Source organism: Mauremys mutica, chromosome 4, assembly GCF_020497125.1.
Source record: "Mauremys mutica isolate MM-2020 ecotype Southern chromosome 4, ASM2049712v1, whole genome shotgun sequence".
In the NCBI taxonomy this organism is placed as follows: domain Eukaryota; kingdom Metazoa; phylum Chordata; order Testudines; family Geoemydidae; genus Mauremys; species Mauremys mutica.
The window spans coordinates 143,643,217-143,656,153 of NC_059075.1; the positions used below are offsets into that span (position 1 = coordinate 143,643,217).

The 12,937-nt window shown below is 48.1% G+C and overlaps 1 protein-coding gene across 2 annotated transcripts in view; it reads right to left on the reverse strand.

Annotated features, from left to right (window-relative positions):
• RHOC (ras homolog family member C) overlaps window positions 1–12,270 on the reverse strand; it is a 31,796-nt gene extending 19,526 nt beyond the window's left edge. The window contains exon 1 of one of the 2 annotated variants that reach the window (XM_045013570.1): window positions 12,160–12,270. The gene's annotated coding sequence lies outside the window, so the exon portion shown is untranslated. Of the gene's footprint in view, window positions 1–12,132 lie in introns of both variants that reach the window. The other variant, XM_045013571.1, reaches the window with a different exon arrangement.
• Between the last annotated feature and the right edge of the window lie 667 nt (window positions 12,271–12,937).

The window sequence follows — 12,937 nt, forward strand, 5'->3', positions numbered from 1 at the left end:
CAGCTCGGCTGGACCTCCCGCAGCTGCGGACGGTTCGCAGGTCCGGCGGCTCTGCTTGAGCTGCCGCAGGCATGCCTCCGGGAGGTCCAGCCGAGCCGCGGGACCAGCGAACCGTCCGCAGTCATGCCTGCGGGAGGTCCACTGGAGCCGCGGGAGGAGCGCCCCCTCCGCGGTCATGCCTGCGGCAGGTCCGGTCATCTCGGGGCTCCGGTGGACTTCCCGCAGGCATGACTGCGGCAGGTCCGCCGACCCAGCCTGCCGCCCCCCCGGGAAAGGGCCGCCCCACGCGCGTGCTTGCCGCGCTGGGGTCTGGAGCCGGCCCTGGCTCCAAGCAGCTACAACAAACTGAAGTCATCGCTGCAAAAAATAGCAACAATTCTCTCATAGCTATTATAATATAAATCCCCCTTGGGTTTAATGACTCGGGACTGAAACTCTTACCAGATCGGAAATGAGGAATTTACTTGGTAAAAGAATACATTTTTCATCCAGTTGCCACTGTGGGAGCTGGAGAAAATGGTAGAGAAATGTGTTGACCCTTCAAGGGAAAAAAAATTAGAATCTTAGCATCAGAATTTAGAGATGAAGAGACCCATTAAAGCTTTTCTCTGTCTGGCCCCTCCCCAAGCGAATGAAGTATAAAAGCTTTGATCTAACGTGTTGTGTGGATGATCAAACTCTAAAGTTCAGACCGTTTCAATGGGCACAGATTTCTGAAGTACCTGCATCCTGACTACGAATGTACCAACTAAGCCCCAGATTCTGGCAGGTTCAGGATAATCCTGCACTCATGACTGTTATGGAGATAGAACTTAAATCCAAGTATATGAATAAGTGATTACAGTAGGGAGGTTCACATCTTCAAATCAAGAATAAGTTGCACTATTAAAAGAAAATAGCACAGACACCAAGCAGGGGCAACATCCTGAATCACGGCTAGTTACCATCTTACCCAAATCCTATTACATACAGATGGGAAATACAGCCACACGTACCTCTTTGTCATATAAGAAAGGTTAGCTAGCTTGTAACGTTCAAAGCAATTAACAATATTGCAGAGAAAGTTACTGCCTTAGTCTTCATTGCCAAAAAAAGATGAATTTTTACCATGGGATAACTAACACATGTTCGGCTACCCCACTGTAAAATCCTAGTGGCCATCAGACATTGTAGTTTTTATTGTGAGGTAGCTAGCTAGCTAGGTAAGATGAACATTATGCCCACGCCCATGGCTGACTTCATCTAGTTACCTCATAATAAAGAATGCCTGGTCTCCACTAGAATTTTGCAGTCAGATAGCTGAAGTGCATTGTAAAACCAAAAACAAACATACCTATTTTTATGCAGTAAAGACATATCCACTGTGCAAGCCCCAATCCCATTTCAGCTAGTTCTGTGAGCAGCACAACCGGCTTTACTCAAGCCCAACGGACAAACACTCGAGAAGAGGGCGGGGGGGGGGGTGGAGAACTAAAACAAAGTAAAGCAACCCAAGAAACTGTTTCTGAAATGACACTGCTGACAGACTGGCTATAGATGGAACACGACTGTCTGAACGCTTTGATGATTCCTTGAGATGAAATGGCCTTTGTTTGCATTTCACCTGTCAGTGCTTGATCCACCTTTCCCCATCATCTCCACCTTGGGTATCGTGGAAGCCTTTCTAGTGTGTCAGAAAGTTCCCAGTATGCAACACTCAGGTAGCTGATTCACAGTCATGATAAGATGGTCTATCCATCTAGTGTGCTGAGCATTAAACTGACCATGCGGTGACTAGAACACTCCCTACAATAGTTTCTGGCATGCAAGGAGCTGACTTTTCTCCAGGAGACGAGCATGGATCCCAGACCAATTTACTTCCCCATTTCACTATCTTGCCGGGCTGGCTAATGCCACTGAGCTTTAGGGAGGATTTTTAAATTTAAAAAAAACTAAATTCACACATTTTTCTTCACTGTTTTAAGAATGAAGTTACCAGAGTCTGGGTGAGTTTCCCCACTAGAGATCTGTCATGTTAGTTTCAGGGCTGCCTCCTAAGCACATCTGTGCCAAACAGCCAGCACGCACACTGGACTGACATGCCCCAACATCCTTTGCACTTCAACGGGCAGCACTGAGGAGCTATTGGCCATTGCAAACAGTCCAGAAAAGCAGGGACTGGTGCAAGTTGAGAGGGTCCAAATCTACTACTTTTGGCAAGAAAGCTGCAAGCCCAGCAAATCCGGCAACAGAAAAATCTGAGGCCAATACCACAGTGATTAGTAGAGAATAAACGCCCAAAGAGACAGGATTAAACTGCTTATATCAAAGTCACTGACTAAGCTAGAGAGACGTCAGAAGCATCAGTTCAGGCACAAGCCAAACATCTGATTGAGCAAGTGGGAAACCCCTGCTTGTACCTAGTGGTGACCTACCGCTGTAATGTGGTTTGACACATATGGACACACAGCTGCTACAGAAGTGCTAAGCAGCGCTGCCTCAGCACTGCACAAGGGAACCAGGTGCATTATTTCGGGATGAGCATTTCACTTTCTTTTAAGGCAGAGGTGGGCAAATTATGGCCCGCGGGACCGTCCTGCCCGGCTCCCACGCTCCTGGCCCAGTAGGCTAGCCCCTAGCCCCTCCCCTCCTGTTCCCCCTCCCCCACTGCCTCAGCTCACTCGCTCTGCCGCCGGTGCAATGCTCTGGGTGGCGCCGCCAGGGATGTGAGCTCCTGGGGCAGCGCAGCTACAGAGCCCGGCCTGACCCAGTGCTCTGTGCTGCGTGGTAGTGGCAGCGGCGGCATGGCCCAGCTCCAGTGCCGCGGCCCAGCTCCAGCGCCGCCAGCCACCGGTGCTCCAGGCTGCGCGGTAAGGGGGCAGGGAGGGTTGGATAGAGGGCAGGGGAGTTCGGGGGTGTGGATAGGGGTCGGGGGAGGAACAGGGAGTTGAATGGGGGGAGAGGTCCGGGGGGGCAGTCAGGAATGAGAGGGGGGTTTGGATGGGGTGTCAGGGGTTCCGGGGGCAGTCAGTGGACAGGGAGAAGGGGTGGTTGGAAGGGGCAGGGGTCCCTGGGGGGCCATCAGGAATGAGAGGAGGGGTTGGATGGGGCGGCAGGGGACAGGGAGCGGGGGTTGTGTGGATGGGGCAGGGGTCCCAGAGGGGTTGTCAGGGAACAGGGGGGGTTGGATGAGGCTGGAGTCCCGGGGGGAGGGGGCAGATAGGAGGTGGGGGCCGGGCCATGACCCCCTCCCCAACCGGCCCTCCATACAATTTAGAAAACCCGATGTGGCCCTCCAGCCAAAAAGTTTGCCCACCCCTGTTCTAAGGGGTGGTCACTGACGGGGGCAGCGAGACACTGCTCTGGACGGCCCAATCCTACAGAAGCATTCTTTGCTCAGGTACACTGATGAGGCTGTTAGCTTCATTTTCAGAGACTGGGTTGATATTGCCATCATGTCTCCTGGTTGGTGCGTTTGTTGTCTCCAACAGGAAGGAGCCTGGAGTCAGGCTTTCGATGGTAGTTATGTAAGAGGCTGAATAACAATTTAGTTTATTCTGCTACAACAGGGGCAGCTCTGTAGGGCTAACAGCAATAAAAACCTTGTTCTTGTCAGGAGATTGAAGGAACAAGACCAGGCAAAACTTATATGCCAGACCAGGTGCTGCTTTTATTGTTCCCTTCAGGTAAGTTTGGTCAGTAACTCTATCCCGCCTCCAAAAAAAGAGAAAGAAACCAGCTCCTTTTAGCTGAACTGTACCTCATGGAGACAAGGGAGCTGGGAAAGGAGAGGGAACAACTGTTGTAGTGCAGCACACAACTGAACTCTTCACAAAGAGGCAATCTGGAAACCAGAGACAGACGATTACACAAGGGAGACAAAACCTAGGCGCCCTCCAGCTGGCCTCACCAAATCACCATTTGCTGTGGCAGCCAATTCCAAACCACTTGAACTGATATTTACTATTTTAAAATCCTCGTGGTACCAGCTGCCAGGGGTGTAAGTCCTGTACTCGCTAGTCTACGTGGTTCCATGTAGGGTCATTCCTGAAGCACGGGTGGAAGAGGTGGTAGGCAAGCTGGTGCTATGGAGCGCTGGCTAAAGTCATAATTCACATGGCTTTGCCTCCACAATACCAGCCACATTCCCCATTTTAAGCCTTTCTGGTTTCAGCACAGCTCACCATATACAGGGACCACTAACAGAACATGCTGCTTTTGTCTGAAATAATTATGTGGTCACAGACTGCTTGAGTCCAACTGCAACCAGACTCCTGAGCTGGTAAAGAGCTTGTTTCCCTGCAAAGATCCCTTGCAATAAAGGCTGATGGAAAAGAGTAAAGAAGATACATCAACAGCTTAGGTTACAATCCCCTCTTCCCAACACATGATTCCAGGAGCAGAGAGGTGTCTGAATCCCTACATTTTTGCAATGGTTGAACAGGTTAAGCATGAAGACTTTGATGCTCTTCCATCCGTAATCAGGCCTCAAAATGTTTACCTAGATAAACTCCCTGAGATTAGAAGCCCTGGCTAAAATAAAGTCATGGGCCAGTAATTTACATAACTAAACAGGCTTTCATCAAGACAGAGAACCTATGGGCTTGTCTACACATGGAGTTGTACCCGATTAATTCCATGTGTGAAAACTTACTCTGAAATAAGAGTGCCGTGGTCCTGTTCAGATTATTCCAAAACAACGTCTACTCATGGAGTTAATGAGGAACACCTCCATGCATGGACAAGTCCTATCTCATAAGAGATGCAGTCATCCAGTATGCCCCCTGCGATTTCAGAAGACTGTTCACTTATGCTGCACCACTGGAAGGGCAAGGTGTCAGATTTCATTTCCTTTTATGCCAATTGGTCCTAGTCTGGATTGCAGCAGATTTTTTTTTTAAATCTACATGATTCTCAATTGCTGTGTGATTGTCTCTTTTAGGTCCACAGCAGGCAACATGAGCCAACACTTGCATACACAGAGAAAGCAGCTTCAGTTCAATTTAAGTTGATTTAAAACCAATTTAGGAAGACAATACCTACCCCTGCCTGGGTGCACTTATCAGTTTAAACCTGTTTAATGAGTCTCTACACACAAGGCTGCAATACTTCAACCATCACATCTTTAGTTAAACTGGTGCAACTATGTTTTTAAATCAGGCCTTGATACTAGGCTCATAGGAGCATCAGAAACTCCCTGGGTAGATATAAAACTGTCTTGTTTCTTCGGCCACCTGGTTCCACACTCTGAAAACAGCCTTGCAAAATTCTATACACCCAAGTAAAGATCCCCAGTGTCTCCTTAGCAATCACCTTCATCAAGGACAGGCAAGTACATTTTGGACCGGGACTCATATATTTCCATGACAGTTTTGCACGGAGGCTATGGAGTGTTCCACCATGGGCTTCTTGAGGGGTTATTTAAAAAGAGTTGCACATTTAGAAGTTCTCTGCATCCTCGATATTGATTAAGAAATGAAGAACAAGTGCTTCAACACCACTGTTTTGTTTGTTTGTTTTTCAAATAAAAGTGAAGCATGTCTCCAGAGCCATTTCATAGAGATCAGTTTGGGGGGGTCAGTGAGGGACGGAGAGATGGGGTTGTTTGAACACAAAAGGTGGCAAAAGTCAAGTGAATGCTGAAAAATCTGCTTCCTACAATATAACACAGGAGTCTACACAGGAACTAACAAGTCTATATACTGCTAAACAACAGTCTCCTGTGTCTAGTTTCCATGGGCAGTGGCATATATCTGTTAGCATCTGTAAACTCAACGAGGAGTCCTTGTGGCACTTTAGAGACTAACAAATTTATTTGGGCATAAGCTTTTTTAAAAAGCACCACTATCCAAGCAGCAACGCAACCACTTATCCTGCAGGGGTTCTCCACCCCACAACCAAATACATTAAAAAGGCATGTCTACACTTGTCCTACACCAGTGGAGAGGAGGAAAAGAGGACTTGAAGGGAGCAGCTGTCCCTTGTTCCACAAGGGACAGAAAGCAGTGTATCCTTTGCCACCCCTTCGGTCGCAAGGTATCAGAACCTCTGGCCTTGTCTACGCTGGACACCACCACTCAGGGGAGTGCTAGCATAGCCAGTGCGCTGGCATTCAATAGTGTCTTCACTGTGCCTTCTACTCTCAGCAGTGTGATCAAAATGCTGTTGCCATGTCTATGTCTACACTAGTCCTTTCACCATTGTCACTGACAGAACTGCACCAGTGGTAGTGAGAGCCAGAGATTCCCTATAAAAGTCTAGCGAAGACTGTCTGGCTAGGCTCTTAGCACTGTTGATTACCCTGTAGATAACATTTTCACCTGTCCCCCTCCTCTCTAGCCACTACTGTGCAGAAACAGAAGGGAAAAACTTTGTACAGATTAAAGCATAAGCCACCTTAGGCCTTGACTGCATTATACATTGCACTAGTTTAAGTCAATTGACTTAGCTTGTTTTGAGCAATTTAAGTTAATTCATTACCAAATTAAGTCAAGTCAATATAAGCCTGTTTTAAATCAATGTAAGGGTATCCACCCAGGGCTTTAACTAAATAGTTTTAAAAAGCCCAAGTCCCCACCCCTCCTTTAAACCAATGCAACTTTTCATACAGACATGGAATAAGTGAGATCATAGCATTTAAACACTGGTGGAAAACAGAATCAAACAGGAGAAGGGAGCACAAGGAAATGCCTTTCACCAGCACAGCCAAGGACAAACTGACTCCACATCTAAGCATGGTTGTGTGCGCACAAAGGATTGATGCCACAAAGCCCAAAAGCACACAAGCCCCGCAGTACAGAGGACAGGAGCTACCAGGGGTGTGATTAACTCATAACTGGACTAACATGAGTTTGCCACAGGCCAGCCACAAAGTCAATGCCCAAACTGCCAACCTCTGAACCCGAAACAGACAAGTGGAAATAAGCAAGAGCTCTTTGAGAAACCCACCAAGAAATTTAAATGAAGAAACTCTCCTTCTCAGGCTCCCCAATCAAAACTGATCACTCCTCTGAAATATCAGAAACAAACAAACACCACATCATTGCAACCTGAAAGCCCATGCTTTATGGGAATGACAGAACACATCAAGAATGAGACAAGACAACTCAGCTTGGGGGGAACTCAAACTGTTTGGTCAGACAGGATGGCAAAAGCAAAGGTACACACACAAAACACACAGGAACAGGCCCAAAGAAATAATTCCTTAGAATTGCTTGTTTCACAAGATGAAATAAAACTCTCAACAAAGAGGAAGCAGAATGGTCCTAGCAACGAACCCATCTCTCTGACCAGTTATGGCTGTCAAAAGAAAATCAAATTTCCACAATCAAGCTTAATAAGTACCCCATCGGGAGAAACAATGTCCACTGAGCTCTCTAAATTAGAAGAGCCAGGATATCATACTGTACTCTATCTAATGCCTCCGGTATGAAAATTTGGAAAAAGAATCTGAGACCAGAGACTATTTTTTGCCTTCATAATTTCTGGAATGATCCCAGCTTTCAGTTATCTGATCAAAGTGACATGTTTTGGCAAAGCAAGAGACCACAATTTCACATACATACAGTTTGTAGGTAGCACAGTCTGTGTAACTATACTTAAAGCAAAGGGCCCAAGTCTACAGCCCTTATTCATGCAAATAATCATTACTCACAATTAACACAATTAGACCTGTGACTACAAGCATGAGCCTCACAAATGAACAATCCAACTCCCAGATAAACTTACACTGCTCCCACAACCCTCCCCAGAAGCACTTGTTTTTATTCCTTTATCTAATCATATCAGTTTAGAGTATTTTCAGTGGGGGGTTGTTGGGTGTCAGACAGAAGCAGTTACCCTTTCTTTATGACCTGTGAACTCCTCTATGCCGCCCCTGCAAGCTTCCCATGGCCACTTACAGGATTTTATTAGAATAAACTAAGGACTGTATCTTAGAGGGGGTTAATCTCAAAATTTATGTTTAAATTTAAAGATTTTACAAATCCTCATACTAGAAATAGTTTCATTACATATGTAAGTGTATAATCATAGATTAGGTTGGAAGAGACCTCAGGAGATCATCTAGTCCAATCCCCTGGTCAAAGCAGGACCAACACCAACTAAATCATTCCAGCCAGGGCTTTGTCAAGGTGGGCCTTAAAAACCTTTAAGGATGGAGATTCCACCACCTCCCTAGGTAACCCATTCCACCACCCTCCCAGTGAAATATCGCTACCCTCCTAGTGAAATTAAAGACAGCTTGGATTTAAACATTTCCTTTGCAATGTTTGCAGCATGGTGCATGAAAAGGAGAAAGTGAAACTGTCTAGAAACCAACCATAAACGGAAGTGAAACTGACGCCTCTGTTTTCATTGTCAAAGCTCAGAAAAATGAAAAAGCAAACAGCATAAATGGTGAGAGGTAGTTTGAATTTTAAAGATTCTTTCAGTTCTAACAGTGCCTGAAGCATGTATGCCTGCATGCTGTGGGACAACACAGCCTATTTCTCACTGCAGCTAGATGGAAGAAGGCAGAGAGTTGGAACCATCACTTCATTCCTTAGTTCATCAAATCTGAGCACAGTGTTTTATTAATCAACAGTGTTTAATCAACAGTGTTTAATCCTAAATGGGGCCTCTAGGCACTCTTGTTGTTTATATCAGGGATGGTCTAGACAGTATTTGGTCCTGCCATGAGGGTAGGGGACTGGACTCGATGACCTCTCGAGGTCCCTACAAGTCCTAGAGTCTATGAATCTATGAATTTGTTGTTTAATAATGGTACATATGAAATTCTTCAGATATTCAAAACACCATGCAAACATTAACAAACATAAATTTATAATAATTTTAACCCAAAGTCCCTTTTAAAAAAGTTTCAAGATTATATGCATGGGAGAATGCCTAATGAGCTAGGCCCATTCATAAAGTCTCAGCTCAGGAATGAAAAGTCCTGTGGCAATAGGTATTAATAAATCTCACATGCATTAAACATATCCTTTACCTAATGCTGAGCTCAATACTCTTTCTTCAGAATTGTAGCTTTTAACTTTGATATTTTATATGTCACAACACTGAAGTGCAAAAGCTAACTTTTTTATAGTTGCTAAACCAGTCAGACTGCTTTGAGTTCAGGATCTTAGTTTAATAGAACTCAGACTGAAAAACTTTTAGAACTAAAGGAGTGTGTGGCAACCGACAAGCAAACTGCTAGGTGCTAAAAACAGCCGCCTTTCTTCCATTTTTTGATTCCAGCTGGAGTCTACATTATTTTTGTCCTCTCATCCAAGAAAGGATACCACCCGTACTCATTCCTTTCCCCAAAGGCAATAACCTCAAAGTATTTCACCTATTGTATGGATTTATTTAATAAGGGGCTTGCCAGTTACAAGACTATTCATTATACAAATGGCAGATTGCACCTTGTAAAAAAGTTAACATTCAGCAGCATCCAGGAATCAGTTGCCTACTGACCCTGATTTCATCTGATGCATGACCCCTTTAGAAAGCACAGAATTTGGGTTTATATGCCACCTTTCCTGCTTTGTGTATCCCCTGTGTGCCTTGCACAGTAGTGCATCAGATTCCTGCTGGCTAAAGTGGCTGCCATTTCACACGGCATCTACACAAGGATTTGTTTATAACAGTGTGTTGGGAGGGATGCTGGGCAGGATGTGAGGATTATTCCATGTTCTGAGAAACACTGCAAGATCTTAACTTCCTTAGGAAGTTATTGCTGCAAATCACCTCTGAATTCAGATGAATGTGGCTCTACTTTTGGAAGTTTACTGTTCCACAAAATTTTTCAAAGTAGGGAAACAAAGGCTCAACATCCAAAGGCTCAACATCTCAATTTTCAAGGAGAGGAGTCACTTGTAAGAATTTTTTTTATGTAAAATGCAGTTCAACCCACCACACTGTAGAATCTAGAGACACCATCTCTCCGCGCGCGCGCACACACACACAAAGCTGTCTAGTGAATCTTCATTCTAAGGCAGCATAGGTTTCTTATTACATGTTTATTAATACAAGGGATTCTGCCAACATTTATATTGAAGAATAAGTGACATGTTATTAGCTTCCAACAATATACCACAATCTCAGGAACTGTGTTTCTACCTGGTGTAGTGTTGTGCTGCTATTGCTCTGGGGCCAATCAATATTTGTCTAATACATTCCTTACATTTCATAGCTCTAACAAACACAAACAGAAGATTACAATGTATATTTTGTTTACACAAACTTCTGATAACCTGTTGGGTGTGGGTCATGTAGCTCTGAGCATTTTCCATTTAGATACAACCTGTCTAAGCAAATATCTTCTACTAGGTACATGACTCCAGTTTAAGGCCCCTATGCTCTCACACCTAGCTCAGGAAGGGAAACCGTCCATAAATTACGGCTGTTTGGAGGTCAGAAGACACTCGGCACAATGAAAGTAAAATGTGACTGAAAGTGGAATATAAATGGGAATGCACAAGTAAAGCCCTTAAATAGTTTGTTGCCTATGTTTTAACACAATTTTAAACCCTTTTCACAATGTGCTTAAAATGTGACATTTTCCTTTATCTATGACCCAGTTAGTTTCAATCAGCTTGAGGTCTCAGCACACAACATGTCTTCCAGTCACAGGATTGCACACTATAAACTGACTCGACAACTTTTAGTTACTGTTTTATGCTCGGGTTGTCTCGAGGCTGAGGCTGGATTTAGGGGGTTTGGCGGTTGCTGAAAAGACTTGGCTGCCAGACTGTTAGTGCTGGAGAGAGCTGCTCAGTCATGGTTTTGGAATGCATACTTACTCCTAAGACACTACAAAGCTATTCCTCCTCCCCACCCCCTAATCTCAATGTTTAAAAACCACCGCAGTAGCAAGCCAGGAGCACTTTTTAGAACACAGAGTTGCTGTTCAGATAACACGGAAATGCAGTTTGTTAGCACCAGGAAACTGCTCCTTTAACATGAAAATGACCAGAGGAGCATGCACACACCCCCAGAAAGGCAAATAGTGGGTGCATGGGGGAACCACCACCATTTCAGTCAGCTTGGTTCAAACAAACTTCCTATGGCGTCAGTTGTAGGCGTTCTCCAGTTGACAATGACACAGGAGACCAAGCAGTGAGCACTCACTCCTACGCTGAGTAACAAGGCAAAGGAGAGAGTCACACTTTCTACACTCAGACAAGCAGTGGCCTTTGCACAGGAAGTGGGTGGACATGTGTAAGAGATGGTCACGGAAAGGCTAGCTGGGATGTTTGCTCAGCTCAGCTGGCTGTTCTCCACCCCTGCCCCCCCCCCAGTGCAGCCCAGGCCCCCACCCATCCCCAGTTACTCAGCACACTCCCAAAAGAAGGGAAGAACCAGCCACGGAAGTGTTTCCTAACCACCCTCCCTGCATCAGCTGCTGGGCTGAGACAAAGCTCAACCCAGGCGGGGCTTTTTCGGCAGGGCAGGGGGGTGGACTCCCAAGAGAAGGGGAGACAAAGGGGTAAAAAGAACCCCTCCCCCCAAAAGAGGGTAGAGGAGAGAAGGCCATTCCCCCACACCTCACTGCTAGAACCCCACTACAGCCACCCCCCCGCCAACCCCACTGACCCACACACACCCCAGAGCAGCCCTGCCACTCCCAACTCCCTAGGGCCCCATCTCACCCCTGAAGCCCCCATAACCAAGTCATGCCCCAACTCCCCAGTGTCCCCACCTAGCCCCCCAACCCACACACGTCCCCACAACCTCCTCACACCCCAATGCCCATTGTAACAGGCCTCACACAGCCCTCCTGACTACTCCCCCCACCGCCTCTACCCATATACCCCCCCACCCCAGCCCCCCCACCAGCTTCTACCCATATACCCCCCCGACCCCAGCCCCCCCACCAGCTTCTACCCATATACCCCCCAGCCCCCACCCTGACTACTCCCCCCACCGCCTCTACCCATATACCCCACCCTGACCCCAGCCCCCCATAATCCCCCTCTGACCCCAGCCCCCCCACCAGCCTCTACCCAGATACCCCATCCTGACCCCAGCCCCCCATAACCTCCCTCTGACCCCAGCCCCCATCAGTCGCTACCCATATACTCCCCGACCCCAGCCCCCACCCTGACTGCTCCCCCCCCGCCTCTACCCAGATACCCCCCCCGACCCCAGCCCCCCACAGTCCCCACTCACTGCCTCCCTGGTGACCCCGCCCGGTACCTCGGCGGCGGGTCTCGCTGGCTCCGGCTGCTCGGGCTCCGCGGCGAGCGGGACTGAGCCGGGCAGGGCGGGGCCGCGCGGGGACTGACAGCGCCGGGCCGCCCACCCCGCCGGGCCTGCTGCGGCCGCCACCGCCCCGGGGGCGGAGCTGGGAGCCGGGGGCGGGGCTGGGGGTGGCACGGGGTGTGTGGGGGGATGGCACGGAGTGTATGGGGGGTAGGGTGGCATAGGGAGGGGGGATGGCACAGGGTGTATGGGGGTGGGGGATGGCACAGGGGAGGGGATGGCACAGATTGTATGGGGGTAGGGTGGCATGGGGGGTGGCACGGGGTGTATGGGGGTGGGGGATGGCACAGGGAGGGGAGGATAGCACAGAGTGTATGGGGGTAGGGTGGCATGGGGAGGGGGGATGGCACAGGGTGTATGGGAGTGGGGGATGGCACAGGGAGGGGGAGGGGGGATGGCACAGGGTGTATGGGGGTAGGGGATGATACAGGGAGGTGGATAGCATGGGGTGTATGGGTGTGGGGGATGGCACAGGAAGGGGATGGCATGGGGTGTATGGGGGCTAGGGGTGGCACAGGGTGTATGGGGGTGGGGGATGGCACAGGGAGGGCGGAGGGGAATGGCATGGGGTATATGGAGGGTTGGGGATGGGGAGGAGGTGCAGGGGTGGGCTGACACAGGGTGTTGGCGGGGCCTGGAAATGGGGAGAGGGGCTGGAGGTAGAGACTGGGATCTGGCACAGGGTCAGAGGGGAAGGGCAAAGGGAACTGCG